Raw genomic sequence first — 27,307 nt, 5'->3', positions numbered from 1 at the left:
GTTTCTGTCCTCTGTGTGGTTTCTGTCCTCTGTGTGTGGTTTCTGTCCTTTCTGGGTGGTTTCTGTCCTCGCTGTATGGTTTCTGTCCTCTCTGTATGGTTTGTGTCCTCTCTGTGTGGTTTCTGTCCTCTCTGTATGGTTTCTGTCCTCTGTGTGGTTTCTGTCCTCTGTGTGTGGTTTCTGTCCTCGCTGTATGGTTTCTGTCCTCTCTGTGTGGTTTCTGTCCTCTCTGTGTGGTTTCTGTCCTCTCTGTATGGTTTCTGTCCTCTCTGTGTGGTTTCTGTCCTCTGTGTGGTTTCTGTCCTCTGTGTGTGGTTTCTGTCCTCGCTGTATGGTTTCTGTCCTCTCTGTGTGGTTTCTGTCCTCTCTGTGTGGTTTCTGTCCTCTCTGTATGGTTTCTGTCCTCTCTGTGTGGTTTCTGTCCGCTCTGTATGGTTTCTGTCCTCTCTGTATGGTTTCTGTCCTCTGTGTGGTTTCTGTCCTCGCTGTGTGGTTTCTGTCCTCTGTATGGTTTCTGTCCTCTCTGTGTGGTTTCTGTCCTCTCTGTATGGTTTCTGTCCTCTCTGTGTGGTTTCTGTCCTCTCTGTGTGGTTTCTGTCCTCTCTGTATGGTTTCTGTCCTCTCTGTGTGGTTTCTGTCCTCTGTATGGTTTCTGTCCTATCTGTGTGGTTTCTGTCCTCTGTATGGTTTCTGTCCTCTCTGTATGGTTTCTGTCCTCTCTGTATGGTTTCTGTCCTCTCTGTATGGTTTCTGTCCTCTATTGTATGGTTTCTGTCCTCACTGTATGGTTTCTGTCCTCTCTGTATGGTTTCTGTCCTCTCTGTGTGGTTTCTGTCCCCGCTGTATGGTTTCTGTCCTCTGTGTGGTTTATGTCTCTTGTATGGTTTCTGTCCTCTCTGTATGGTTTCTGTCCTCTCTGTATGGTTTCTGTCCTCTCTGTGTGGTTTCTGTCCTCTGTATGGTTTCTGTCCTCTCTTTGTGGTTTCTGTCCTCTGTATGGTTTATGTCCTCTCTGTATGGTTTCTGTCCTCTCTGTATGGTTTCTGTCCTCTCTGTCCTCTCTGTATGGTTTCTGTCCTCTCTGTATGGTTTCTGTCCTCTGTATGGTTTCTGTCCTCTCTGTGCGGTTTCTTTCCTCGCTGTATGGTTTCTGTCCTCTGTGTGGTTTCTGTCTCTTGTATGGTTTCTGTCCTCTCTGTATGGTTTCTGTCCTCTCTGTGTGGTTTATGTCCTCTGTGTGTGGTTTCTGTCCTCTCTGTATGGTTTCTGTCCTCTCTGTATGGTTTCTGTCTTCTCTGTATGGGTTCTGTCCTCGCTGTATGGTTTATGTCCTCTCTGTGTGGTTTCTGTCCTCTCTGTATGGTTTCTGTCCTCTCTGTGTGTGGTTTCTGTCCTCTCTGTGTGGTTTCTGTCCTCTCTGTATGGTTTCTGTCCTCTCTGTTTGGTTTCTGTCCTCGCTGTATGGTATCTGTCCTCTGTGTGGTTTCTGTCCTCTCTGTGTGGTTTCTGTCTTCTCTGTGTGGTTTCTGTCCTCTCTGTGTGGTTTCTGTCCTCTGTGTGGTTTCTGTCCTCTCTGTGTGGTTTGTGTGGTTTCTGTCCTCTATGTGTGGTTTCTGTCCTCTCTGTATGGTTTCTGTCCTCTCTGTATGGTTTCTGTCCTCTCTGTGTGGTTTCTGTCCTCTCTGTATGGTTTCTGTCCTCTGTATGGTTTCTGTCTTCTCTGTGTGGTTTCTGTTCTCGCGGTATGGTTTCTGTCCTCTCTGTATGGTTTCTGTCCTCTGTATGGTTTCTGTCCTTGCTGTATGGTTTCTGTCCCCTCTGTGTGGTTTCTGTCCTCTCTGTGTGGTTTCTGTCCTCTCTGTATGGTTTCTGTCCTCGCTGTATGGTTTCTGTCCTCTGTATGGTTTCTGTCCTCTCTGTATGGTTTCTGTCCTCTGTATGGTTTCTGTCCTCTCTGTATGGTTTCTGTCCTCGCTGTATGGTTTCTGTCCTCTGTATGGTTTCTGTCCTCTCTGTATGGTTTCTGTCCTCTGTGTGGTTTCTGTCCTCTGTGTGGTTTCTGTCCTCTGTATGGTTTCTGTCCCCTCTGTGTGGTTTCTGTCCTCTCTGTGTGGTTTCTGTCCTCTCTGTATGGTTTCTGTCCTCTGTGTGGTTTCTGTCCTCTCTGTGTGGTTTCTGTCCTCTCTGTATGGTTTCTGTCCTCTCTGTGTGGTTTCTGTCCGCTCTGTATGGTTTCTGTCCTCTCTGTATGGTTTCTGTCCTCTGTGTGGTTTCTGTCCTCGCTGTGTGGTTTCTGTCCTCTGTATGGTTTCTGTCCTCTCTGTGTGGTTTCTGTCCTCTCTGTATGGTTTCTGTCCTCTCTGTGTGGTTTCTGTCCTCTCTGTGTGGTTTCTGTCCTCTCTGTATGGTTTCTGTCCTCTCTGTGTGGTTTCTGTCCTCTGTATGGTTTCTGTCCTATCTGTGTGGTTTCTGTCCTCTGTATGGTTTCTGTCCTCTCTGTATGGTTTCTGTCCTCTCTGTATGGTTTCTGTCCTCTCTGTATGGTTTCTGTCCTCTATTGTATGGTTTCTGTCCTCGCTGTATGGTTTCTGTCCTCTCTGTATGGTTTCTGTCCTCTCTGTGTGGTTTCTGTCCCCGCTGTATGGTTTCTGTCCTCTGTGTGGTTTATGTCTCTTGTATGGTTTCTGTCCTCTCTGTATGGTTTCTGTCCTCTCTGTATGGTTTCTGTCCTCTCTGTGTGGTTTCTGTCCTCTGTATGGTTTCTGTCCTCTCTGTGTGGTTTCTGTCCTCTGTATGGTTTATGTCCTCTCTGTATGGTTTCTGTCCTCTCTGTATGGTTTCTGTCCTCTCTGTCCTCTCTGTATGGTTTCTGTCCTCTCTGTATGGTTTCTGTCCTCTGTATGGTTTCTGTCCTCTCTGTGCGGTTTCTTTCCTCGCTGTATGGTTTCTGTCCTCTGTGTGGTTTCTGTCTCTTGTATGGTTTATGTCCTCTCTGTATGGTTTCTGTCCTCTCTGTGTGGTTTATGTCCTCTGTGTGTGGTTTCTGTCCTCTCTGTGTGGTTTCTGTCCTCTCTGTATGGTTTCTGTCCTCTCTGTATGGTTTCTGTCTTCTCTGTATGGGTTCTGTCCTCGCTGTATGGTTTATGTCCTCTCTGTGTGGTTTCTGTCCTCTCTGTATGGTTTCTGTCCTCTCTGTGTGTGGTTTCTGTCCTCTCTGTGTGGTTTCTGTCCTCTCTGTATGGTTTCTGTCCTCTCTGTTTGGTTTCTGTCCTCGCTGTATGGTATCTGTCCTCTGTGTGGTTTCTGTCCTCTCTGTGTGGTTTCTGTCTTCTCTGTGTGGTTTCTGTCCCCTCTGTGTGGTTTCTGTCCTCTCTGTGTGGTTTGTGTGGTTTCTGTCCTCTATGTGTGGTTTCTGTCCTCTCTGTATGGTTTCTGTCCTCTCTGTATGGTTTCTGTCCTCTCTGTGTGGTTTCTGTCCTCTCTGTGTGGTTTCTGTCCTCTGTGTGTTGTTTCTGTCCTATCTGTGCGGTTTCTGTCCTCTCTGTGTGGTTTCTGTCCTCTCTGTATGGTTTCTGTCCTCTCTGTATGGTTTCTGTCCTCTCTGTATGGTTTCTGTCCTCTGTATGGTTTCTGTCCTCTCTGTGTGGTTTCTGTCCTCTGTGTGTTGTTTCTGTCCTATCTGTGTGGTTTCTGTCCTCTCTGTGTGGTTTCTGTCCTCTCTGTATGGTTTCTGTCCTCTCTGTATGGTTTCTGTCCTCTCTGTATGGTTTCTGTCCTCGCTGTATGGTTTCTGTCCTCTCTGTGTGGTTTCTGTCCTCGCTGTATGGTTTCTGTCCTCTCTGTATGGTTTCTGTCTCTTGTATGGTTTCTGTCCTCTCTGTATGGTTTCTGTCCTCTCTGTATGGTTTCTGTCCTCTCTGTATGGTTTCTGTCTTCGCTGTATGGTTTCTGTCCTCTCTGTATGGTTTCTGTCCTCTCTGTATGGTTTCTGTCTCTTGTATGGTTTTTGTCCTCTCTGTCTGGTTACTGTCTCTTGTATGGTTTCTGTCCTCTCTGTGTGGTTTCTGTCCTCTCAGTATGGTTTCTGTCTCTTGGAAGGTTTCTGTCCTCTCTGTATGGTTTCTGTCCTCTCTGTATGGTTTCTGTCCTCTCTGTATGGTTTCTGTCTCTTGTATGGTTTCTGTCTCTTGTATGGTTTCTGTCCTCTCTGTATGGTTTCTGTCCTCTCTGTGATTTCTGTCCTCGCTGTATGGTTTATCTCCTCTGTGTGGTTTCTGTCCTCTCTGTATGGTTTCTGTCCTCTGTATGGTTTCTGTCCTTGCTGTATGGTTTCTGTCCTCTCTGTATGGTTTCTGTCCTCGCTGTATGGTTTCTGTCCTCGCTGTATGGTTTCTGTCTCTTGTATGGTTTCTGTCCTCTCTGTATGGTTTCTGTCCTCTCTGTATGGTTTCTGTCTCTTGTATGGTTTCTGTCTCTTGTATGGTTTCTGTCCTCTCTATATGGTTTCTGTCCTCTCTGTGTGGTTTCTGTCCTCGCTGTATGGTTTCTGTCCTCTGTGTGGTTTCTGTCCTCTCTGTATGGTTTCTGTCCTCTCTGTATGGTTTCTGTCCTCGCTGTATGGTTTCTCTCCTCGCTGTATGGTTTCTGTCCTCTCTGTGTGGTTTCTGTCCTCTCTCTATGGTTTCTGTCCTCTCTGTGTGGTTTCTGTCCTCGCTGTATGGTTTCTGTCCTCTCTGTATGGTTTCTGTCCTCGCTGTATGGTTTCTGTCCTCTCTGTGTGGTTTCTGTCCTCTCTGTATGGTTTCTGTCCTCTCTGGGTGGTTTCTGTCCTCTCTGTATGGTTTCTGTCCTCTCTGTATGGTTTCTGTCCTCTCTGTATGGTTTCTGTCCTCTGTATGGTTTCTGTCCTCGCTGTATGGTTTCTGTCCTCTCTGTGTGGTTTCTGTCCTCTCTGTGTGGTTTCTGTCCTCTCTGTATGGTTTCTGTCCTCTCTGTGTGGTTTCTGTCCTCTCTGTATGGTTTCTGTCCTCTGTGTGGTTTCTGTCCTCTGTGTGTGGTTTCTGTCCTCTCTGAGTGGTTTCTGTCCTCGCTGTATGGTTTCTGTCCTTTCTGTATGGTTTGTGTCCTCTCTGTGTGGTTTCTGTCCTCTCTGTATGGTTTCTGTCCTCTGTGTGGTTTCTGTCCTCTGTGTGTGGTTTCTGTCCTCGCTGTATGGTTTCTGTCCTCTCTGTGTGGTTTCTGTCCTCTCTGTGTGGTTTCTGTCCTCTATGTATGGTTTCTGTCCTCTCTGTGTGGTTTCTGTCCTCTGTGTGGTTTCTGTCCTCTGTGTGTGGTTTCTGTCCTCGCTGTATGGTTTCTGTCCTCTCTGTGTGGTTTCTGTCCTCTCTGTGTGGTTTCTGTCCTCTCTGTATGGTTTCTGTCTTCTCTGTGTGGTTTCTGTCCGCTCTGTATGGTTTCTGTCCTCTCTGTATGGTTTCTGTCCTCTGTGTGGTTTCTGTCCTCGCTGTGTGGTTTCTGTCCTCTGTATGGTTTCTGTCCTCTCTGTGTGGTTTCTGTCCTCTCTGTGTGGTTTCTGTCCTCTCTGTGAGGTTTCTGTCCTCTCTGTATGGTTTCTGTCCTCTCTGTATGGTTTCTGTCCTCTCTGGGTGGTTTCTGTCCTCTCTGTGTGGTTTCTGTCCTCTCTGTATGGTTTCTGTCCTCTCTGTGTGGTTTCTGTCCCTTGTGTGGTTTCTGTCCTCTCTGTGTGGTTTCTGTCCTCGCTGTATGGTTTCTGTCCTCTCTGTATGGTTTCTGTCCTCTCTGTATGGTTTCTGTCCTCTCTGTGTGGTTTCTGTCCTCTCTGTGTGGTTTCTGTCCTCTCTGTATGGTTTCTGTCCTCTCTGGGTGGTTTCTGTCCTCTCTGTATGGTTTCTGTCCTCTCTATATGGTTTCTGTCCTCTCTGTATGGTTTCTGTCCTCTGTATGGTTTCTGTCCTCGCTGTATGGTTTCTGTCCTCTCTGTGTGGTTTCTGTCCTCTCTGTGTGGTTTCTGTCCTCTCTGTGTGGTTTCTGTCCTCTCTGTATGGTTTCTGTCCTCTGTGTGGTTTCTGTCCTCTGTGTGTGGTTTCTGTCCTCTCTGAGTGGTTTCTGTCCTCGCTGTATGGTTTCTGTCCTCTCTGTATGGTTTGTGTCCTCTCTGTGTGGTTTCTGTCCTCTCTGTATGGTTTCTGTCCTCTGTGTGGTTTCTGTCCTCTGTGTGTGGTTTCTGTCCTCGCTGTATGGTTTCTGTCCTCTCTGTGTGGTTTCTGTCCTCTCTGTGTGGTTTCTGTCCTCTATGTATGGTTTCTGTCCTCTCTGTGTGGTTTCTGTCCTCTGTGTGGTTTCTGTCCTCTGTGTGTGGTTTCTGTCCTCGCTGTATGGTTTCTGTCCTCTCTGTGTGGTTTCTGTCCTCTCTGTGTGGTTTCTGTCCTCTCTGTATGGTTTCTGTCCTCTCTGTGTGGTTTCTGTCCGCTCTGTATGGTTTCTGTCCTCTCTGTATGGTTTCTGTCCTCTGTGTGGTTTCTGTCCTCGCTGTGTGGTTTCTGTCCTCTGTATGGTTTCTGTCCTCTCTGTGTGGTTTCTGTCCTCTCTGTGTGGTTTCTGTCCTCTCTGTGAGGTTTCTGTCCTCTCTGTATGGTTTCTGTCCTCTCTGTATGGTTTCTGTCCTCTCTGGGTGGTTTCTGTCCTCTCTGTGTGGTTTCTGTCCTCTCTGTATGGTTTCTGTCCTCTCTGTGTGGTTTCTGTCCCTTGTGTGGTTTCTGTCCTCTCTGTGTGGTTTCTGTCCTCTCTGTATGGTGTCTGTCCTCTCTGTATGGTTTCTGTCCTCTCTGTGTGGTTTCTGTCCTCTCTGTGTGGTTTCTGTCCTCTGTATGGTTTCTGTCCTATCTGTGTGGTTTCTGTCCTCTGTATGGTTTCTGTCCTCTCTGTATGGTTAATGTCCTCTCTGTATGGTTTCTGTCCTCTCTGTATGGTTTCTGTCCTCTCTGTATGGTTTCTGTCTTCTCTGTATGGGTTCTGTCCTCGCTGTATGGTTTATGTCCTCTCTGTGTGGTTTCTGTCCTCTCTGTATGGTTTCTGTCCTCTCTGTGTGTGGTTTCTGTCCTCTCTGTGTGGTTTCTGTCCTCTCTGTATGGTTTCTGTCCTCTCTGTTTGGTTTCTGTCCTTGCTGTATGGTATCTGTCCTCTGTGTGGTTTCTGTCCTCTCTGTGTGGTTTCTGTCTTCTCTGTGTGGTTTCTGTCCCCTCTGTGTGGTTTCTGTCCTCTGTGTGATTTCTGTCCTCTCTGTGTGGTTTCTGTCCTCTATGTGTGGTTTCTGTCCTCTCTGTATGGTTTCTGTCCTCTCTGTATGGTTTCTGTCCTCTCTGTGTGGTTTCTGTCCTCTCTGTATGGTTTCTGTCCTCTGTGTGGTTTCTGTCTTCTCTGTGTGGTTTCTGTTCTCGCGGTATGGTTTCTGTCCTCTCTGTATGGTTTCTGTCCTCTGTATGGTATCTGTCCTTGCTGTATGGTTTCTGTCCCCTCTGTGTGGTTTCTGTCCTCTCTGTGTGGTTTCTGTCCTCTCTGTATGGTTTCTGTCCTCGCTGTATGGTTTCTGTCCTCTGTATGATTTCTGTCCTCTGTATGGTTTCTGTCCTCTCTGTATGGTTTCTGTCCTCGCTGTATGGTTTCTGTCCTCTGTATGGTTTCTGTCCTCTCTGTATGGTTTCTGTCCTCTGTGTGGTTTCTGTCCTCTGTGTGGTTTCTGTCCTCTGTATGGTTTCTGTCCCCTCTGTGTGGTTTCTGTCCTCTCTGTGTGGTTTCTGTCCTCGCTGTGTGGTTTCTGTCCTCTCTGTGTGGTTTCTGTCCTCTCTGTGTGGTTTCTGTCCCCTCTGTATGGTTTCTGTCCTCTCTGTATGGTTTCTGTCCTCTCTTGTATGGTTTCTGTCCTCGCTGTATGGTTTCTGTCCTCTCTGTATGGTTTCTGTCCTCTGTATGGTTTCTGTCCTCTTTGTGTGGTTTCTGTCCTCGCTGTATGGTTTCTGTCCTCTGTGGGGTTTCTGTCTCTTGTATGGTTTCTGTCCTCTCTGTATGGTTTCTGTCCTATCTGTATGGTTTCTGTCCTCTCTGTGTGGGTTCTGCCCTCTGTGTGTGGTTTCTGTCCTATCTGTGTGGTTTCTGTCCTCTGTATGGTTTCTGTCCTCTTTGTGTGGTTTCTGTCCTCGCTGTATGGTTTCTGTCCTCTGTGGGGTTTCTGTCTCTTGTATGGTTTCTGTCCTCTCTGTATGGTTTCTGTCCTATCTGTATGGTTTCTGTCCTCTCTGTGTGGGTTCTGCCCTCTGTGTGTGGTTTCTGTCCTATCTGTGTGGTTTCTGTCCTCTCTGTATGGTTTCTGTCATCTCTGTGTGGTTTCTGTCCTCTCTGTATGGTTTCTGTCCTCTCTGTATGGTTTCTGTCCTCTCTGTATGAGTTCTGTCCTCGCTGTATGGTTTCTGTCCTCTCTGTGTGGTTTCTGTCCTCTCTGTGTGGTTTCTGTCCTCTCTGTGTGGTTTCTGTCCTCTGTGTGTTGTTTCTGTCCTATCTGTGTGGTTTCTGTCCTCTGTGTGGTTTCTGTCCTCTGTATGGTTTCTGTCCCCTCTGTGTGGTTTCTGTCCTCTCTGTGTGGTTTCTGTCCTCGCTGTGTGGTTTCTGTCCTCTCTGTGTGGTTTCTGTCCTCTCTGTGTGGTTTCTGTCCCCTCTGTATGGTTTCTGTCCTCTCTGTATGGTTTCTGTCCTCTCTTGTATGGTTTCTGTCCTCGCTGTATGGTTTCTGTCCTCTCTGTATGGTTTCTGTCCTCTGTATGGTTTCTGTCCTCTTTGTGTGGTTTCTGTCCTCGCTGTATGGTTTCTGTCCTCTGTGGGGTTTCTGTCTCTTGTATGGTTTCTGTCCTCTCTGTATGGTTTCTGTCCTATCTGTATGGTTTCTGTCCTCTCTGTGTGGGTTCTGCCCTCTGTGTGTGGTTTCTGTCCTATCTGTGTGGTTTCTGTCCTCTGTATGGTTTCTGTCCTCTTTGTGTGGTTTCTGTCCTCGCTGTATGGTTTCTGTCCTCTGTGGGGTTTCTGTCTCTTGTATGGTTTCTGTCCTCTCTGTATGGTTTCTGTCCTATCTGTATGGTTTCTGTCCTCTCTGTGTGGGTTCTGCCCTCTGTGTGTGGTTTCTGTCCTATCTGTGTGGTTTCTGTCCTCTCTGTATGGTTTCTGTCATCTCTGTGTGGTTTCTGTCCTCTCTGTATGGTTTCTGTCCTCTCTGTATGGTTTCTGTCCTCTCTGTATGAGTTCTGTCCTCGCTGTATGGTTTCTGTCCTCTCTGTGTGGTTTCTGTCCTCTCTGTGTGGTTTCTGTCCTCTCTGTGTGGTTTCTGTCCTCTGTGTGTTGTTTCTGTCCTATCTGTGTGGTTTCTGTCCTCTCTGTGTGGTTTCTGTCCTCTCTGTATGGTTTCTGTCCTCTCTGTATGGTTTCTGTCCTCTGTGTATGGTTTCTGTCCTCTCTGTATGGTTTCTGTCCTCTGTATGGTTTCTGTCCTCTCTGTGTGGTTTCTGTCCTCTGTGTGTTGTTTCTGTCCTATCTGTGTGGTTTCTGTCCTCTCTGTGTGGTTTCTGTCCTCTCTGTATGGTTTCTGTCCTGTCTGTATGGTTTCTGTCCTCTCTGTATGGTTTCTGTCCTCGCTGTATGGTTTCTGTCCTCTCTGTGTGGTTTCTGTCCTCGCTGTATGGTTTCTGTCCTCTCTGTATGGTTTCTGTCTCTTGTATGGTTTCTGTCCTCTCTGTATGGTTTCTGTCCTCTCTGTATGGTTTCTGTCCTCTCTGTATGGTTTCTGTCTTCGCTGTATGGTTTCTGTCCTCTCTGTATGGTTTCTGTCCTCTCTGTATGGTTTCTGTCTCTTGTATGGTTTTTGTCCTCTCTGTCTGGTTACTGTCTCTTGTATGGTTTCTGTCCTCTCTGTGTGGTTTCTGTCCTCTCAGTATGGTTTCTGTCTCTTGGAAGGTTTCTGTCCTCTCTGTATGGTTTCTGTCCTCTCTGTATGGTTTCTGTCCTCTCTGTATGGTTTCTGTCTCTTGTATGGTTTCTGTCTCTTGTATGGTTTCTGTCCTCTCTGTATGGTTTCTGTCCTCTCTGTGTGGTTTCTGTCCTCGCTGTATGGTTTATGTCCTCTGTGTGGTTTCTGTCCTCTCTGTATGGTTTCTGTCCTCTGTATGGTTTCTGTCCTCGCTGTATGGTTTCTGTCCTCTCTGTATGGTTTCTGTCCTCGCTGTATGGTTTCTGTCCTCGCTGTATGGTTTCTGTCTCTTGTATGGTTTCTGTCCTCTCTGTATGATTTCTGTCCTCTCTGTATGGTTTCTGTCCTCTCTGTATGGTTTCTGTCTCTTGTATGGTTTCTGTCTCTTGTATGGTTTCTGTCCTCTCTATATGGTTTCTGTCCTCTCTGTGTGGTTTCTGTCCTCGCTGTATGGTTTCTGTCCTCTGTGTGGTTTCTGTCCTCTCTGTATGGTTTCTGTCCTCTGTATGGTTTCTGTCCTCGCTGTATGGTTTCTGTCCTCTCTGTATGGTTTCTGTCCTCGCTGTATGTTTTCTCTCCTCGCTGTATGGTTTCTGTCCTCTCTGTGTGGTTTCTGTCCTCTCTCTATGGTTTCTGTCCTCTCTGTGTGGTTTCTGTCCTCGCTGTATGGTTTCTGTCCTCTCTATGGTTTGTGTCCTCTCTGTGTGGTTTCTGTCCTCTCTGTATGGTTTCTGTCCTCTGTGTGGTTTCTGTCCTCTGTGTGTGGTTTCTGTCCTCGCTGTATGGTTTCTGTCCTCTCTGTGTGGTTTCTGTCCTCTCTGTGTGGTTTCTGTCCTCTATGTATGGTTTCTGTCCTCTCTGTGTGGTTTCTGTCCTCTGTGTGGTTTCTGTCCTCTGTGTGTGGTTTCTGTCCTCGCTGTATGGTTTCTGTCCTCTCTGTGTGGTTTCTGTCCTCTCTGTGTGGTTTCTGTCCTCTCTGTATGGTTTCTGTCCTCTCTGTGTGGTTTCTGTCCGCTCTGTATGGTTTCTGTCCTCTCTGTATGGTTTCTGTCCTCTGTGTGGTTTCTGTCCTCGCTGTGTGGTTTCTGTCCTCTGTATGGTTTCTGTCCTCTCTGTGTGGTTTCTGTCCTCTCTGTGTGGTTTCTGTCCTCTCTGTGTGGTTTCTGTCCTCTCTGTATGGTTTCTGTCCTCTCTGTATGGTTTCTGTCCTCTCTGGGTGGTTTCTGTCCTCTCTGTGTGGTTTCTGTCCTCTCTGTATGGTTTCTGTCCTCTCTGTGTGGTTTCTGTCCCTTGTGTGGTTTCTGTCCTCTCTGTGTGGTTTCTGTCCTCGCTGTATGGTTTCTGTCCTCTCTGTATGGTTTCTGTCCTCTCTGTGTGGTTTCTGTCCTCTCTGTGTGGTTTCTGTCCTCTGTATGGTTTCTGTCCTATCTGTGTGGTTTCTGTCCTCTGTATGGTTTCTGTCCTCTCTGTATGGTTTCTGTCCTCTCTGTATGGTTTCTGTCCTCTCTGTATGGTTTCTGTCCTCTATTGTATGGTTTCTGTCCTCGCTGTATGGTTTCTGTCCTCTCTGTATGGTTTCTGTCCTCTCTGTATGGTTTCTGTCCTCTCTGTGTGGTTTCTGTCCCCGCTGTATGGTTTCTGTCCTCTGTGTGGTTTCTGTCCTCTGTATGGTTTCTGTCCTCTCTTGTATGGTTTCTGTCCTCTCTGTATGGTTTCTGTCCTCTCTGTATGGTTTCTGTCCTCTCTGTATGGTTTCTGTCCTCTCTGTATGGTTTCTGTCCTCTCTGTGTGGTTTCTGTCCTCTGTATGGTTTCTGTCCTCTCTGTGTGGTTTCTGTCCTCTGTATGGTTTATGTCCTCTCTGTATGGTTTCTGTCCTCTCTTGTATGGTTTCTGTCCTCGCTGTATGGTTTCTGTCCTCTCTGTATGGTTTCTGTCCTCTGTATGGTTTCTGTCCTCTCTGTGTGGTTTCTTTCCTCGCTGTATGGTTTCTGTCCTCTGTGTGGTTTCTGTCTCTTGTATGGTTTCTGTCCTCTCTGTATGGTTTCTGTCCTCTCTGTGTGGTTTATGTCCTCTGTGTGTGGTTTATGTTCTATCTGTGTGGTTTCTGTCCTCTCTGTGTGGTTTCTGTCCTCTCTGTATGGTTTCTGTCCTCTCTGTATGGTTTCTGTCTTCTCTGTATGGGTTCTGTCCTCGCTGTATGGTTTCTGTCCTCTCTGTGTGGTTTCTGTCCTCTCTGTATGGTTTCTGTCCTCTCTGTGTGTGGTTTCTGTCCTCTCTGTGTGGTTTCTGTCCTCTCTGTATGGTTTCTGTCCTCTCTGTTTGGTTTCTGTCCTCGCTGTATGGTATCTGTCCTCTGTGTGGTTTCTGTCCTCTCTGTGTGGTTTCTGTCTTCTCTGTGTGGTTTCTGTCCTCTCTGTGTGGTTTCTGTCCTCTGTGTGGTTTCTGTCCTCTCTGTGTGGTTTCTGTCCTCTATGTGTGGTTTCTGTCCTCTCTGTATGGTTTCTGTCCTCTCTGTATGGTTTCTGTCCTCTCTGTGTGGTTTCTGTCCTCTCTGTATGGTTTCTGTCCTCTGTGTGGTTTCTGTCTTCTCTGTGTGGTTTCTGTTCTCGCAGTATGGTTTCTGTCCTCTCTGTATGGTTTCTGTCCTCTGTATGGTTTCTGTCCTTGCTGTATGGTTTCTGTCCCCTCTGTGTGGTTTCTGTCCTCTCTGTGTGGTTTCTGTCCTCTCTGTATGGTTTCTGTCCTCGCTGTATGGTTTCTGTCCTCTGTATGGTTTCTGTCCTCTCTGTATGGTTTCTGTCCTCTGTATGGTTTCTGTCCTCTCTGTATGGTTTCTGTCCTCGCTGTATGGTTTCTGTCCTCTGTATGATTTCTGTCCTCTCTGTATGGTTTCTGTCCTCTGTGTGGTTTCTGTCCTCTGTGTGGTTTCTGTCCTCTGTATGGTTTCTGTCCCCTCTGTGTGGTTTCTGTCCTCTCTGTGTGGTGTCTGTCCTCTGTATGGTTTCTGTCCTATCTGTGTGGTTTCTGTCCTCTGTATGGTTTCTGTCCTCTCTGTATGGTTTCTGTCCTCTCTGTATGGTTTCTGTCCTCTCTGTATGGTTTCTGTCCTCTATTGTATGGTTTCTGTCCTCGCTGTATGGTTTCTGTCCTCTCTGTATGGTTTCTGTCCTCTCTGTATGGTTTCTGTCCTCTCTGTGTGGTTTCTGTCCCCGCTGTATGGTTTCTGTCCTCTGTGTGGTTTCTGTCCTCTGTATGGTTTCTGTCCTCTCTTGTATGGTTTCTGTCCTCTCTGTATGGTTTCTGTCCTCTCTGTATGGTTTCTGTCCTCTCTGTATGGTTTCTGTCCTCTCTGTATGGTTTCTGTCCTCTCTGTGTGGTTTCTGTCCTCTGTATGGTTTCTGTCCTCTCTGTGTGGTTTCTGTCCTCTGTATGGTTTATGTCCTCTCTGTATGGTTTCTGTCCTCTCTTGTATGGTTTCTGTCCTCGCTGTATGGTTTCTGTCCTCTCTGTATGGTTTCTGTCCTCTGTATGGTTTCTGTCCTCTCTGTGTGGTTTCTTTCCTCGCTGTATGGTTTCTGTCCTCTGTGTGGTTTCTGTCTCTTGTATGGTTTCTGTCCTCTCTGTATGGTTTCTGTCCTCTCTGTGTGGTTTATGTCCTCTGTGTGTGGTTTATGTTCTATCTGTGTGGTTTCTGTCCTCTCTGTGTGGTTTCTGTCCTCTCTGTATGGTTTCTGTCCTCTCTGTATGGTTTCTGTCTTCTCTGTATGGGTTCTGTCCTCGCTGTATGGTTTCTGTCCTCTCTGTGTGGTTTCTGTCCTCTCTGTATGGTTTCTGTCCTCTCTGTGTGTGGTTTCTGTCCTCTCTGTGTGGTTTCTGTCCTCTCTGTATGGTTTCTGTCCTCTCTGTTTGGTTTCTGTCCTCGCTGTATGGTATCTGTCCTCTGTGTGGTTTCTGTCCTCTCTGTGTGGTTTCTGTCTTCTCTGTGTGGTTTCTGTCCTCTCTGTGTGGTTTCTGTCCTCTGTGTGGTTTCTGTCCTCTCTGTGTGGTTTCTGTCCTCTATGTGTGGTTTCTGTCCTCTCTGTATGGTTTCTGTCCTCTCTGTATGGTTTCTGTCCTCTCTGTGTGGTTTCTGTCCTCTCTGTATGGTTTCTGTCCTCTGTGTGGTTTCTGTCTTCTCTGTGTGGTTTCTGTTCTCGCAGTATGGTTTCTGTCCTCTCTGTATGGTTTCTGTCCTCTGTATGGTTTCTGTCCTTGCTGTATGGTTTCTGTCCCCTCTGTGTGGTTTCTGTCCTCTCTGTGTGGTTTCTGTCCTCTCTGTATGGTTTCTGTCCTCGCTGTATGGTTTCTGTCCTCTGTATGGTTTCTGTCCTCTCTGTATGGTTTCTGTCCTCTGTATGGTTTCTGTCCTCTCTGTATGGTTTCTGTCCTCGCTGTATGGTTTCTGTCCTCTGTATGATTTCTGTCCTCTCTGTATGGTTTCTGTCCTCTGTGTGGTTTCTGTCCTCTGTGTGGTTTCTGTCCTCTGTATGGTTTCTGTCCCCTCTGTGTGGTTTCTGTCCTCTCTGTGTGGTGTCTGTCCTCGCTGTGTGGTTTCTGTCCTCTCTGTGTGGTTTCTGTCCTCTCTGTGTGGTTTCTGTCCCCTCTGTATGGTTTCTGTCCTCTCTGTATGGTTTCTGTCCTCTCTTGTATGGTTTCTGTCCTCGCTGTATGGTTTCTGTCCTCTCTGTATGGTTTCTGTCCTCTGTATGGTTTCTGTCCTCTTTGTGTGGTTTCTGTCCTCGCTGTATGGTTTCTGTCCTGTGTGGGGTTTCTGTCTCTTGTATGGTTTCTGTCCTCTCTGTATGGTTTCTGTCCTATCTGTATGGTTTCTGTCCTCTGTGTGTGGTTTCTGCCCTCTGTGTGGGGTTTCTGTCCTATCTGTGTGGTTTCTGTCCTCTCTGTATGGTTTCTGTCCTCTCTGTGTGGTTTCTGTCCTCTCTGTATGGTTTCTGTCCTCTCTGTATGGTTTCTGTCCTCTCTGTATGAGTTCTGTCCTCGCTGTATGGTTTCTGTCCTCTCTGTGTGGTTTCTGTCCTCTCTGTGTGGTTTCTGTCCTCTCTGTGTGGTTTCTGTCCTCTCTGTGTTGTTTCTGTCCTATCTGTGTGGTTTCTGTCCTCTCTGTGTGGTTTCTGTCCTCTCTGTATGGTTTCTGTCCTCTCTGTATGGTTTCTGTCCTCTCTGTATGGTTTCTGTCCTCTGTATGGTTTCTGTCCTCTCTGTGTGGTTTCTGTCCTCTGTGTGTTGTTTCTGTCCTATCTGTGTGGTTTCTGTCCTCTCTGTGTGGTTTCTGTCCTCTCTGTATGGTTTCTGTCCTCTCTGTATGGTTTCTGTCCTCTCTGTATGGTTTCTGTCCTCTCTGTATGGTTTCTGTCCTCGCTGTATGGTTTCTGTCCTCTCTGTGTGGTTTCTGTCCTCGCTGTATGGTTTCTGTCCTCTCTGTATAGTTTCTGTCCTCGCTGTACGGTTTCTGTCCTCTCTGTGTGGTTTCTGTCCTCGCTGTATGGTTTCTGTCCTCTCTGTATGGTTTCTGTCTCTTGTATGGTTTCTGTCCTCTCTGTATGGTTTCTGTCCTCTCTGTATGGTTTCTGTCCTCTCTGTATGGTTTCTGTCTTCGCTGTATGGTTTCTGTCCTCTCTGTATGGTTTCTGTCCTCTCTGTATGGTTTCTGTCTCTTGTATGGTTTTTGTCCTCTCTGTCTGGTTACTGTCTCTTGTATGGTTTCTGTCCTCTCTGTGTGGTTTCTGTCCTCTCAGTATGGTTTCTGTCTCTTGGAAGGTTTCTGTCCTCTCTGTATGGTTTCTGTCCTCTCTGTATGGTTTCTGTCCTCTCTGTATGGTTTCTGTCTCTTGTATGGTTTCTGTCTCTTGTATGGTTTCTGTCCTCTCTGTATGGTTTCTGTCCTCTCTGTGTGGTTTCTGTCCTCGCTGTATGGTTTATGTCCTCTGTGTGGTTTCTGTCCTCTCTGTATGGTTTCTGTCCTCTGTATGGTTTCTGTCCTCGCTGTATGGTTTCTGTCCTCTCTGTATGGTTTCTGTCCTCGCTGTATGGTTTCTGTCCTCGCTGTATGGTTTCTGTCTCTTGTATGGTTTCTGTCCTCTCTGTATGGTTTCTGTCCTCTCTGTATGGTTTCTGTCCTCTCTGTATGGTTTCTGTCTCTTGTATGGTTTCTGTCTCTTGTATGGTTTCTGTCCTCTCTATATGGTTTCTGTCCTCTCTGTGTGGTTTCTGTCCTCGCTGTATGGTTTCTGTCCTCTGTGTGGTTTCTGTCCTCTCTGTATGGTTTCTGTCCTCTGTATGGTTTCTGTCCTCGCTGTATGGTTTCTGTCCTCTCTGTATGGTTTCTGTCCTCGCTGTATGGTTTCTCTCCTCGCTGTATGGTTTCTGTCCTCTCTGTGTGGTTTCTGTCCTCTCTCTATGGTTTCTGTCCTCTCTGTGTGGTTTCTGTCCTCACTGTATGGTTTCTGTCCTCTCTGTATGGTTTCTGTCCTCGCTGTATGGTTTCTGTCCTCTCTGTGTGGTTTCTGTCCTCTCTGTATGGTTTATGTCCTCTCTGGGTGGTTTCTGACCTCTCTGTATGGTTTCTGTCCTCTCTGTATGGTTTCTGTCCTCTCTGTATGGTTTCTGTCCTCTGTATGGTTTCTGTCCTCGCTGTATGGTTTCTGTCCTCTCTGTGTGGTTTCTGTCCTCTCTGTGTGGTTTCTGTCCTCTCTGTGTGGTTTCTGTCCTCTCTGTATGGTTTCTGTCCTCTCTGTGTGGTTTCTGTCCTCTCTGTATGGTTTCTGTCCTCTGTGTGGTTTCTGTCCTCTGTGTGTGGTTTCTGTCCTCTCTGGGTGGTTTCTGTCCTCGCTGTATGGTTTCTGTCCTCTCTATATGGTTTCTGTCCTCTCTGTGTGGTTTCTGTCCTCGCTGTATGGTTTCTGTCCTCTGTGTGGTTTCTGTCCTCTCTGTATGGTTTCTGTCCTCTGTATGGTTTCTGTCCTCGCTGTATGGTTTCTGTCCTCTCTGTATGGTTTCTGTCCTCGCTGTATGGTTTCTCTCCTCGCTGTATGGTTTCTGTCCTCTCTGTGTGGTTTCTGTCCTTTCTCTATGGTTTCTGTCCTCTCTGTGTGGTTTCTGTCCTCACTGTATGGTTTCTGTCCTCTCTGTGTGGTTTCTGTCCTCTCTGTATGGTTTCTGTCCTCTCTGGGTGGTTTCTGTCCTCTCTGTATGGTTTCTGTCCTCTCTGTATGGTTTCTGTCCTCTGTATGGTTTCTGTCCTCGCTGTATGGTTTCTGTCCTCTCTGTGTGGTTTCTGTCCTCTCTGTGTGGTTTCTGTCCTCTCTGTGTGGTTTCTGTCCTCTCTGTATGGTTTCTGTCCTCTCTGTGTGGTTTCTGTCCTCTCTGTATGGTTTCTGTCCTCTGTGTGGTTTCTGTCCTCTGTGTGTGGTTTCTGTCCTCTCTGGGTGGTTTCTGTCCTCGCTGTATGGTTTCTGTCCTCTCTGTATGGTTTGTGTCCTCTCTGTGTGGTTTCTGTCCTCTCTGTATGGTTTCTGTCCTCTATGTGGTTTCTGTCCTCTGTGTGTGGTTTCTGTCCTCGCTGTATGGTTTCTGTCCTCTCTGTGTGGTTTCTGTCCTCTCTGTGTGGTTTCTGTCTTCTATGTATGGTTTCTGTCCTCTCTGTGTGGTTTCTGTCCTCTGTGTGGTTTCTGTCCTCGGTGTGTGGTTTCTGTCCTCGCTGTATGGTTTCTGTCCTCTCTGTGTGGTTTCTGTCCTTTCTGTGTGGTTTCTGTCCTCTCTGTATGGTTTCTGTCCTCTCTGTATGGTTTCTGTCCTCTCTGTATGGTTTCTGTCCTCTGTGTGGTTTCTGTCCTCGCTGTGTAGTTTCTGTCCTCTGTATGGTTTCTGTCCTCTCTGTGTGGTTTCTGTCCTCTCTGTGTGGTTTCTGTCCTCTCTGTGTGGTTTCTGTCCTCTCTGTGGTTTCTGTCCTCTCTGTATGGTTTCTGTCCTCTCTGTGTGGTTTCTGTCCTCTCTGTATGGTTTCTGTCCTCTGTGTGGTTTCTGTCCTCTGTGTGTGGTTTCTGTCCTCTCTGGGTGGTTTCTGTCCTCGCTGTATGGTTTCTGTCCTCTCTATATGGTTTCTGTCCTCTCTGTGTGGTTTCTGTCCTCGCTGTATGGTTTCTGTCCTCTGTGTGGTTTCTGTCCTCTCTGTATGGTTTCTGTCCTCTGTATGGTTTCTGTCCTCGCTGTATGGTTTCTGTCCTCTCTGTATGGTTTCTGTCCTCGCTGTATGGTTTCTCTCCTCGCTGTATGGTTTCTGTCCTCTCTGTGTGGTTTCTGTCCTCTCTCTATGGTTTCTGTCCTTTCTGTGTGGTTTCTGTCCTCACTGTATGGTTTCTGTCCTCTCTGTATGGTTTCTGTCCTCGCTGTATGGTTTCTGTCCTCTCTGTGTGGTTTCTGTCCTCTCTGTATGGTTTCTGTCCTCTCTGTGTGGTTTCTGACCTCTCTGTATGGTTTCTGTCCTCTCTGTATGGTTTCTGTCCTTTCTGTATGGTTTCTGTCCTCTGTATGGTTTCTGTCCTCGCTGTATGGTTTCTGTCCTCTCTGTGTGGTTTCTGTCCTCTCTGTGTGGTTTCTGTCCTCTCTGTGTGTTTTCTGTCCTCTCTGTATGGTTTCTGTCCTCTCTGTGTGGTTTCTGTCCTCTCTGTATGGTTTCTGTCCTCTGTGTGGTTTCTGTCCTCTGTGTGTGGTTTCTGTCCTCTCTGGGTGGTTTCTGTCCTCGCTGTATGGTTTCTGTCCTCTCTGTATGGTTTGTGTCCTCTCTGTGTGGTTTCTGTCCTCTCTGTATGGTTTCTGTCCTCTATGTGGTTTCTGTCCTCTGTGTGTGGTTTCTGTCCTCGCTGTATGGTTTCTGTCCTCTCTGTGTGGTTTCTGTCCTCTCTGTGTGGTTTCTGTCCTCTATGTATGGTTTCTGTCCTCTCTGTGTGGTTTCTGTCCTCTGTGTGGTTTCTGTCCTCGGTGTGTGGTTTCTGTCCTCGCTGTATGGTTTCTGTCCTCTCTGTGTGGTTTCTGTCCTCTCTGTGTGGTTTCTGTCCTCTCTGTATGGTTTCTGTCCTCTCTGTGTGGTTTCTGTCCGCTCTGTATGGTTTCTGTCCTCTCTGTATGGTTTCTGTCCTCTGTGTGGTTTCTGTCCTCGCTGTGTGGTTTCTGTCCTCTGTATGGTTTCTGTCCTCTCTGTGTGGTTTCTGTCCTCTCTGTGTGGTTTCTGTCCTCTCTGTGTGGTTTCTGTCCTCTCTGTATGGTTTCTGTCCTCTCTGTATGGTTTCTGTCCTCTCTGGGTGGTTTCTGTCCTCTCTGTGTGGTTTCTGTCCTCTCTGTATGGTTTCTGTCCTCTCTGTGTGGTTTCTGTCCCTTGTGTGGTTTCTGTCCTCTCTGTGTGGTTTCTGTCCTCGCTGTATGGTTTCTGTCCTCTCTGTATGGTTTCTGTCCTCTCTGTATGGTTTCTGTCCTCTCTGTGTGGTTTCTGTCCTCTCTGTGTGGTTTCTGTCCCTTGTGTGGTTTCTGTCCTCTCTGTGTGGTTTCTGCCCTCTCTGTGTGGTTTCTGTCCTCGCTGTGTGGTTTCTGTCCTCGCTGTGTGGTTTCTGTCCTCTCTGTGTGGTTTCTGTCCTCTCTGTATGGTTTCTGTCCTCTCTGTATGGTTTTTGTCCTCTCTGTGTGGTTTCTGTCCTCGCTGTATGGTTTCTGTCCTCTCTGTATGGTTTCTGTCCTTGCTGTATGGTTTCTGTCCTCTCTGTATGGTTTCTGTCCTCTCTGTATGGTTTTTTGTCCTCTCTGTATGGTTTCTGTCCTTGCTGTATGGTTTCTGTCCTCTCTGTATGGTTTCTGTCCTCTCTGTATGGTTTCTGTCCTCTCTGTATGGTTTCTGTCCCTTGTGTGGTTTCTGTCCTCTCTGGGTGGTTTCTGTCCTCTCTGTATGGTTTCTGTCCTCTCTGTATGGTTTCTGTCCTCTCTGTGTGGTTTCTGCCCTCTCTGTGTGGTTTCTGTCCTCGCTGTGTGGTTTCTGTCCTCGCTGTGTGGTTTCTGTCCTCTCTGTGTGGTTTCTGTCCTCTCTGTATGGTTTCTGTCCTCTCTGTATGGTTTTTGTCCTCTCTGTGTGGTTTCTGTCCTCGCTGTATGGTTTCTGTCCTCTCTGTATGGTTTCTGTCCTTGCTGTATGGTTTCTCTCCTCTCTGTATGGTTTCTGTCCTCTCTGTATGGTTTCTGTCCTCTCTGTATGGTTTCTGTCCTTGCTGTATGGTTTCTGTCCTCTCTGTATGGTTTCTGTCCTCTCTGTATGGTTTCTGTCCTCTCTGTATGGTTTCTGTCCTCGCTGTATGGTTTCTGTCCTCTCTGTATGGTTTCTGTCCTCGCGGTGTGGTTTCTGTCCTCTCTGTATGGTTTCTGTCCTCGCTGTATGGTTTCTGTCCTCTGTGTGGTTTCTGTCCTCGCTGTATGGTTTCTGTCCTCTGTGTGGTTTCTGTCCTATCTGTGTGGTTTCTGTCCTCTCTGTATGGTTTCTGTCCTCTCTGTATGGTTTCTGTCCTCGCTGTATGGTTTCTGTCCTCTCTGTGTGGTTTCTGTCCTCGCTGTATGGTTTCTGTCCTCTCTGTATAGTTTCTGTCTCTTGTATGGTTTCTGTCCTCTCTGTATGGTTTCTGTCCTCTCTGTATGGTTTCTGTCTTCGCTGTATGGTTTCTGTCCTCTCTGTATGGTTTCTGTCCTCTCTGTATGGTTTCTGTCTCTTGTATGGTTTTTGTCCTCTCTGTCTGGTTACTGTCTCTTGTATGGTTTCTGTCCTCTCTGTGTGATTTCTGTCCTCTCTGTATGGTTTCTGTCTCTTGTATGGTTTCTGTCTCTTGTATGGTTTCTGTCCTCTCTGTATGGTTTCTGTCCTCTCTGTGTGGTTTCTGTCCTCGCTGTATGGTTTCTGTCCTCTGTGTGGTTTCTGTCCTCGCTGTATGGTTTCTGTCCTCTGTGTGGTTTCTGTCCTCTCTGTATGGTTTCTGTCCTCTGTATGGTTTCTGTCCTCGCTGTATGGTTTCTGTCCTCCGTGTGGTTTCTGTCCTCTCTGTATGGTTTCTGTCCTCTGTATGGTTTCTGTCCTCGCTGTATGGTTTCTGTCCTCTCTGTATGGTTTCTGTCCTCGCTGTATGGTTTCTCTCCTCGCTGTATGGTTTCTGTCCTCTGTGTGGTTTATGTCCTCTCTCTATGGTTTCTGTCCTCTCTGTGTGGTTTCTGTCCCCGCTGTATGGTTTCTGTCCTCTCTGTATGGTTTCTGTCCTCGCTGTATGGTTTCTGTCCTCTCTGTGTGGTTTCTGTCCTCTCTGTATGGTTTCTGTCCTCTCTGGGTGGTTTCTGTCCTCTCTGTATGGTTTCTGTCCTCTCTGTATGGTTTCTGTCCTCTCTGTATGGTTTCTGTCCTCTGTATGGTTTCTGTCCTCGCTGTATGGTTTCTGTCCTCTCTGTGTGGTTTCTGTCCTCTCTGTGTGGTTTCTGTCCTCTCTGTATGGTTTCTGTCCTCTCTGTGTGGTTTCTGTCCTCTCTGTATGGTTTCTGTCCTCTGTGTGGTTTCTGTCCTCTGTGTGTGGTTTCTGTCCTCTCTGGGTGGTTTCTGTCCTCGCTGTATGGTTTCTGTCCTCGCGGTGTGGTTTCTGTCCTCTCTGTATGGTTTCTGTCCTCGCTGTATGGTTTCTGTCCTCTGTGTGGTTTCTGTCCTCGCTGTATGGTTTCTGTCCTCTGTGTGGTTTCTGTCCTATCTGTGTGGTTTCTGTCCTCTCTGTATGGTTTCTGTCCTCTCTGTATGGTTTCTGTCCTCGCTGTATGGTTTCTGTCCTCTCTGTGTGGTTTCTGTCCTCGCTGTATGGTTTCTGTCCTCTCTGTATAGTTTCTGTCTCTTGTATGGTTTCTGTCCTCTCTGTATGGTTTCTGTCCTCTCTGTATGGTTTCTGTCCTCTCTGTATGGTTTCTGTCTTCGCTGTATGGTTTCTGTCCTCTCTGTATGGTTTCTGTCCTCTCTGTATGGTTTCTGTCTCTTGTGTGGTTTTTGTCCTCTCTGTCTGGTTACTGTCTCTTGTATGGTTTCTGTCCTCTCTGTGTGATTTCTGTCCTCTCTGTATGGTTTCTGTCTCTTGTATGGTTTCTGTCTCTTGTATGGTTTCTGTCCTCTCTGTATGGTTTCTGTCCTCTCTGTGTGGTTTCTGTCCTCGCTGTATGGTTTCTGTCCTCTGTGTGGTTTCTGTCCTCGCTGTATGGTTTCTGTCCTCTGTGTGGTTTCTGTCCTCTCTGTATGGTTTCTGTCCTCTGTATGGTTTCTGTCCTCGCTGTATGGTTTCTGTCCTCTGTGTGGTTTCTGTCCTCTCTGTATGGTTTCTGTCCTCTGTATGGTTTCTGTCCTCGCTGTATGGTTTCTGTCCTCTCTGTATGGTTTCTGTCCTCGCTGTATGGTTTCTCTCCTCGCTGTATGGTTTCTGTCCTCTCTGTGTGGTTTATGTCCTCTCTCTATGGTTTCTGTCCTCTCTGTGTGGTTTCTGTCCCCGCTGTATGGTTTCTGTCCTCTCTGTATGGTTTCTGTCCTCGCTGTATGGTTTCTGTCCTCTCTGTGTGGTTTCTGTCCTCTCTGTATGGTTTCTGTCCTCTCTGGGTGGTTTCTGTCCTCTCTGTATGGTTTCTGTCCTCTCTGTATGGTTTCTGTCCTCTGTATGGTTTCTGTCCTCGCTGTATGGTTTCTGTCCTCTCTGTATGGTTTCTGTCCTCGCTGTATGGTTTCTGTCCTCTCTGTGTGGTTTCTGTCCTCTCTGTATGGTTTCTGTCCTCTCTGGGTGGTTTCTGTCCTCTCTGTATGGTTTCTGTCCTTTCTGTATGGTTTCTGTCCTCTCTGTATGGTTTCTGTCCTCTGTATGGTTTCTGTCCTCGCTGTATGGTTTCTGTCCTCTCTGTGTGGTTTCTGTCCTCTCTGTGTGGTTTCTGTCCTCTCTGTATGGTTTCTGTCCTCTCTGTGTGGTTTCTGTCCTCTCTGTATGGTTTCTGTCCTCTGTGTGGTTTCTGTCCTCTGTGTGTGGTTTCTGTCCTCTCTGGGTGGTTTCTGTCCTCGCTGTATGGTTTCTGTCCTCGCGGTGTGGTTTCTGTCCTCTCTGTATGGTTTCTGTCCTCGCTGTATGGTTTCTGTCCTCTGTGTGGTTTCTGTCCTCGCTGTATGGTTTCTGTCCTCTGTGTGGTTTCTGTCCTATCTGTGTGGTTTCTGTCCTCTCTGTATGGTTTCTGTCCTCTCTGTATGGTTTCTGTCCTCGCTGTATGGTTTCTGTCCTCTCTGTGTGGTTTCTGTCCTCGCTGTATGGTTTCTGTCCTCTCTGTATAGTTTCTGTCTCTTGTATGGTTTCTGTCCTCTCTGTATGGTTTCTGTCCTCTCTGTATGGTTTCTGTCCTCTCTGTATGGTTTCTGTCTTCGCTGTATGGTTTCTGTCCTCTCTGTATGGTTTCTGTCCTCTCTGTATGGTTTCTGTCTCTTGTATGGTTTTTGTCCTCTCTGTCTGGTTACTGTCTCTTGTATGGTTTCTGTCCTCTCTGTGTGATTTCTGTCCTCTCTGTATGGTTTCTGTCTCTTGTATGGTTTCTGTCTCTTGTATGGTTTCTGTCCTCTCTGTATGGTTTCTGTCCTCTCTGTGTGGTTTCTGTCCTCGCTGTATGGTTTCTGTCCTCTGTGTGGTTTCTGTCCTCGCTGTATGGTTTCTGTCCTCTGTGTGGTTTCTGTCCTCTCTGTATGGTTTCTGTCCTCTGTATGGTTTCTGTCCTCGCTGTATGGTTTCTGTCCTCTGTGTGGTTTCTGTCCTCTCTGTATGGTTTCTGTCCTCTGTATGGTTTCTGTCCTCGCTGTATGGTTTCTGTCCTCTCTGTATGGTTTCTGTCCTCGCTGTATGGTTTCTCTCCTCGCTGTATGGTTTCTGTCCTCTCTGTGTGGTTTATGTCCTCTCTCTATGGTTTCTGTCCTCTCTGTGTGGTTTCTGTCCCCGCTGTATGGTTTCTGTCCTCTCTGTATGGTTTCTGTCCTCGCTGTATGGTTTCTGTCCTCTCTGTGTGGTTTCTGTCCTCTCTGTATGGTTTCTGTCCTCTCTGGGTGGTTTCTGTCCTCTCTGTATGGTTTCTGTCCTCTCTGTATGGTTTCTGTCCTCTCTGTATGGTTTCTGTCCTCTGTATGGTTTCTGTCCTCGCTGTATGGTTTCTGTCCTCTCTGTGTGGTTTCTGTCCTCTCTGGGTGGTTTCTGTCCTCTCTGTATGGTTTCTGTCCTCTCTGTATGGTTTCTGTCCTCTCTGTATGGTTTCTGTCCTCTGTATGGTTTCTGTCCTCGCTGTATGGTTTCTGTCCTCTCTGTGTGGTTTCTGTCCTCTCTGTGTGGTTTCTGTCCTCTCTGTATGGTTTCTGTCCTCTCTGTGTGGTTTCTGTCCTCTCTGTATGGTTTCTGTCCTCTGTGTGGTTTCTGTCCTCTGTGTGTGGTTTCTGTCCTCTCTGGGTGGTTTCTGTCCTCGCTGTATGGTTTCTGTCCTCGCGGTGTGGTTTCTGTCCTCTCTGTATGGTTTCTGTCCTCGCTGTATGGTTTCTGTCCTCTGTGTGGTTTCTGTCCTCGCTGTATGGTTTCTGTCCTCTGTGTGGTTTCTGTCCTATCTGTGTGGTTTCTGTCCTCTCTGTATGGTTTCTGTCCTCTCTGTATGGTTTCTGTCCTCGCTGTATGGTTTCTGTCCTCTCTGTGTGGTTTCTGTCCTCGCTGTATGGTTTCTGTCCTCTCTGTATAGTTTCTGTCTCTTGTATGGTTTCTGTCCTCTCTGTATGGTTTCTGTCCTCTCTGTATGGTTTCTGTCCTCTCTGTATGGTTTCTGTCTTCGCTGTATGGTTTCTGTCCTCTCTGTATGGTTTCTGTCCTCTCTGTATGGTTTCTGTCTCTTGTATGGTTTTTGTCCTCTCTGTCTGGTTACTGTCTCTTGTATGGTTTCTGTCCTCTCTGTGTGATTTCTGTCCTCTCTGTATGGTTTCTGTCTCTTGTATGGTTTCTGTCCTCTCTGTGTGATTTCTGTCCTCTCTGTATGGTTTCTGTCTCTTGTATGGTTTCTGTCTCTTGTATGGTTTCTGTCCTCTCTGTATGGTTTCTGTCCTCTCTGTGTGGTTTCTGTCCTCGCTGTATGGTTTCTGTCCTCTGTGTGGTTTCTGTCCTCGCTGTATGGTTTCTGTCCTCTGTGTGGTTTCTGTCCTCTCTGTATGGTTTCTGTCCTCTGTATGGTTTCTCTCCTCGCTGTATGGTTTCTGTCCTCTGTGTGGTTTCTGTCCTCTCTGTATGGTTTCTGTCCTCTGTATGGTTTCTGTCCTCGCTGTATGGTTTCTGTCCTCTCTGTATGGTTTCTGTCCTCGCTGTATGGTTTCTCTCCTCGCTGTATGGTTTCTGTCCTCTGTGTGTGGTTTCTGTCCTCTCTGGGTGGTTTCTGTCCTCGCTGTATGGTTTCTGTCCTCGCGGTGTGGTTTCTGTCCTCTCTGTATGGTTTCTGTCCTCGCTGTATGGTTTCTGTCCTCTGTGTGGTTTCTGTCCTCGCTGTATGGTTTCTGTCCTCTGTGTGGTTTCTGTCCTATCTGTGTGGTTTCTGTCCTCTCTGTATGGTTTCTGTCCTCTCTGTATGGTTTCTGTCCTCGCTGTATGGTTTCTGTCCTCTCTGTATGGTTTCTGTCTCTTGTATGGTTTCTGTCTCTTGTATGGTTTCTGTCCTCTCTGTATGGTTTCTGTCCTCTCTGTGTGGTTTCTGTCCTCGCTGTATGGTTTCTGTCCTCTGTGTGGTTTCTGTCCTCGCTGTATGGTTTCTGTCCTCTGTGTGGTTTCTGTCCTCTCTGTATGGTTTCTGTCCTCTGTATGGTTTCTGTCCTCGCTGTATGGTTTCTGTCCTCTGTGTGGTTTCTGTCCTCTCTGTATGGTTTCTGTCCTCTGTATGGTTTCTGTCCTCGCTGTATGGTTTCTGTCCTCTCTGTATGGTTTCTGTCCTCGCTGTATGGTTTCTCTCCTCGCTGTATGGTTTCTGTCCTCTCTGTGTGGTTTATGTCCTCTCTCTATGGTTTCTGTCCTCTCTGTGTGGTTTCTGTCCCCGCTGTATGGTTTCTGTCCTCTCTGTATGGTTTCTGTCCTCGCTGTATGGTTTCTGTCCTCTCTGTGTGGTTTCTGTCCTCTCTGTATGGTTTCTGTCCTCTCTGGGTGGTTTCTGTCCTCTCTGTATGGTTTCTGTCCTCTCTGTATGGTTTCTGTCCTCTCTGTATGGTTTCTGTCCTCTGTATGGTTTCTGTCCTCGCTGTATGGTTTCTGTCCTCTCTGTGTGGTTTCTGTCCTCTCTGGGTGGTTTCTGTCCTCTCTGTATGGTTTCTGTCCTCTCTGTATGGTTTCTGTCCTCTCTGTATGGTTTCTGTCCTCTGTATGGTTTCTGTCCTCGCTGTATGGTTTCTGTCCTCTCTGTGTGGTTTCTGTCCTCTCTGTGTGGTTTCTGTCCTCTCTGTATGGTTTCTGTCCTCTCTGTGTGGTTTCTGTCCTCTCTGTATGGTTTCTGTCCTCTGTGTGGTTTCTGTCCTCTGTGTGTGGTTTCTGTCCTCTCTGGGTGGTTTCTGTCCTCGCTGTATGGTTTCTGTCCTCGCGGTGTGGTTTCTGTCCTCTCTGTATGGTTTCTGTCCTCGCTGTATGGTTTCTGTCCTCTGTGTGGTTTCTGTCCTCGCTGTATGGTTTCCGTCCTCTGTGTGGTTTCTGTCCTATCTGTGTGGTTTCTGTCCTCTCTGTATGGTTTCTGTCCTCTCTGTATGGTTTCTGTCCTCGCTGTATGGTTTCTGTCCTCTCTGTGTGGTTTCTGTCCTCGCTGTATGGTTTCTGTCCTCTCTGTATAGTTTCTGTCTCTTGTATGGTTTCTGTCCTCTCTGTATGGTTTCTGTCCTCTCTGTATGGTTTCTGTCCTCTCTGTATGGTTTCTGTCTTCGCTGTATGGTTTCTGTCCTCTCTGTATGGTTTCTGTCCTCTCTGTATGGTTTCTGTCTCTTGTATGGTTTTTGTCCTCTCTGTCTGGTTACTGTCTCTTGTATGGTTTCTGTCCTCTCTGTGTGATTTCTGTCCTCTCTGTATGGTTTCTGTCTCTTGTATGGTTTCTGTCCTCTCTGTGTGATTTCTGTCCTCTCTGTATGGTTTCTGTCTCTTGTATGGTTTCTGTCTCTTGTATGGTT

This window comes from Notolepis coatsorum (genome assembly GCF_963971535.1).
Source record: "Notolepis coatsorum genome assembly, chromosome: 7".
In the NCBI taxonomy this organism is placed as follows: Eukaryota; Metazoa; Chordata; class Actinopteri; order Aulopiformes; family Paralepididae; genus Notolepis; species Notolepis coatsorum.
The sequence above is the reverse complement of the archived record's forward strand: the minus strand, read 5'-3'. Positions refer to the sequence as shown.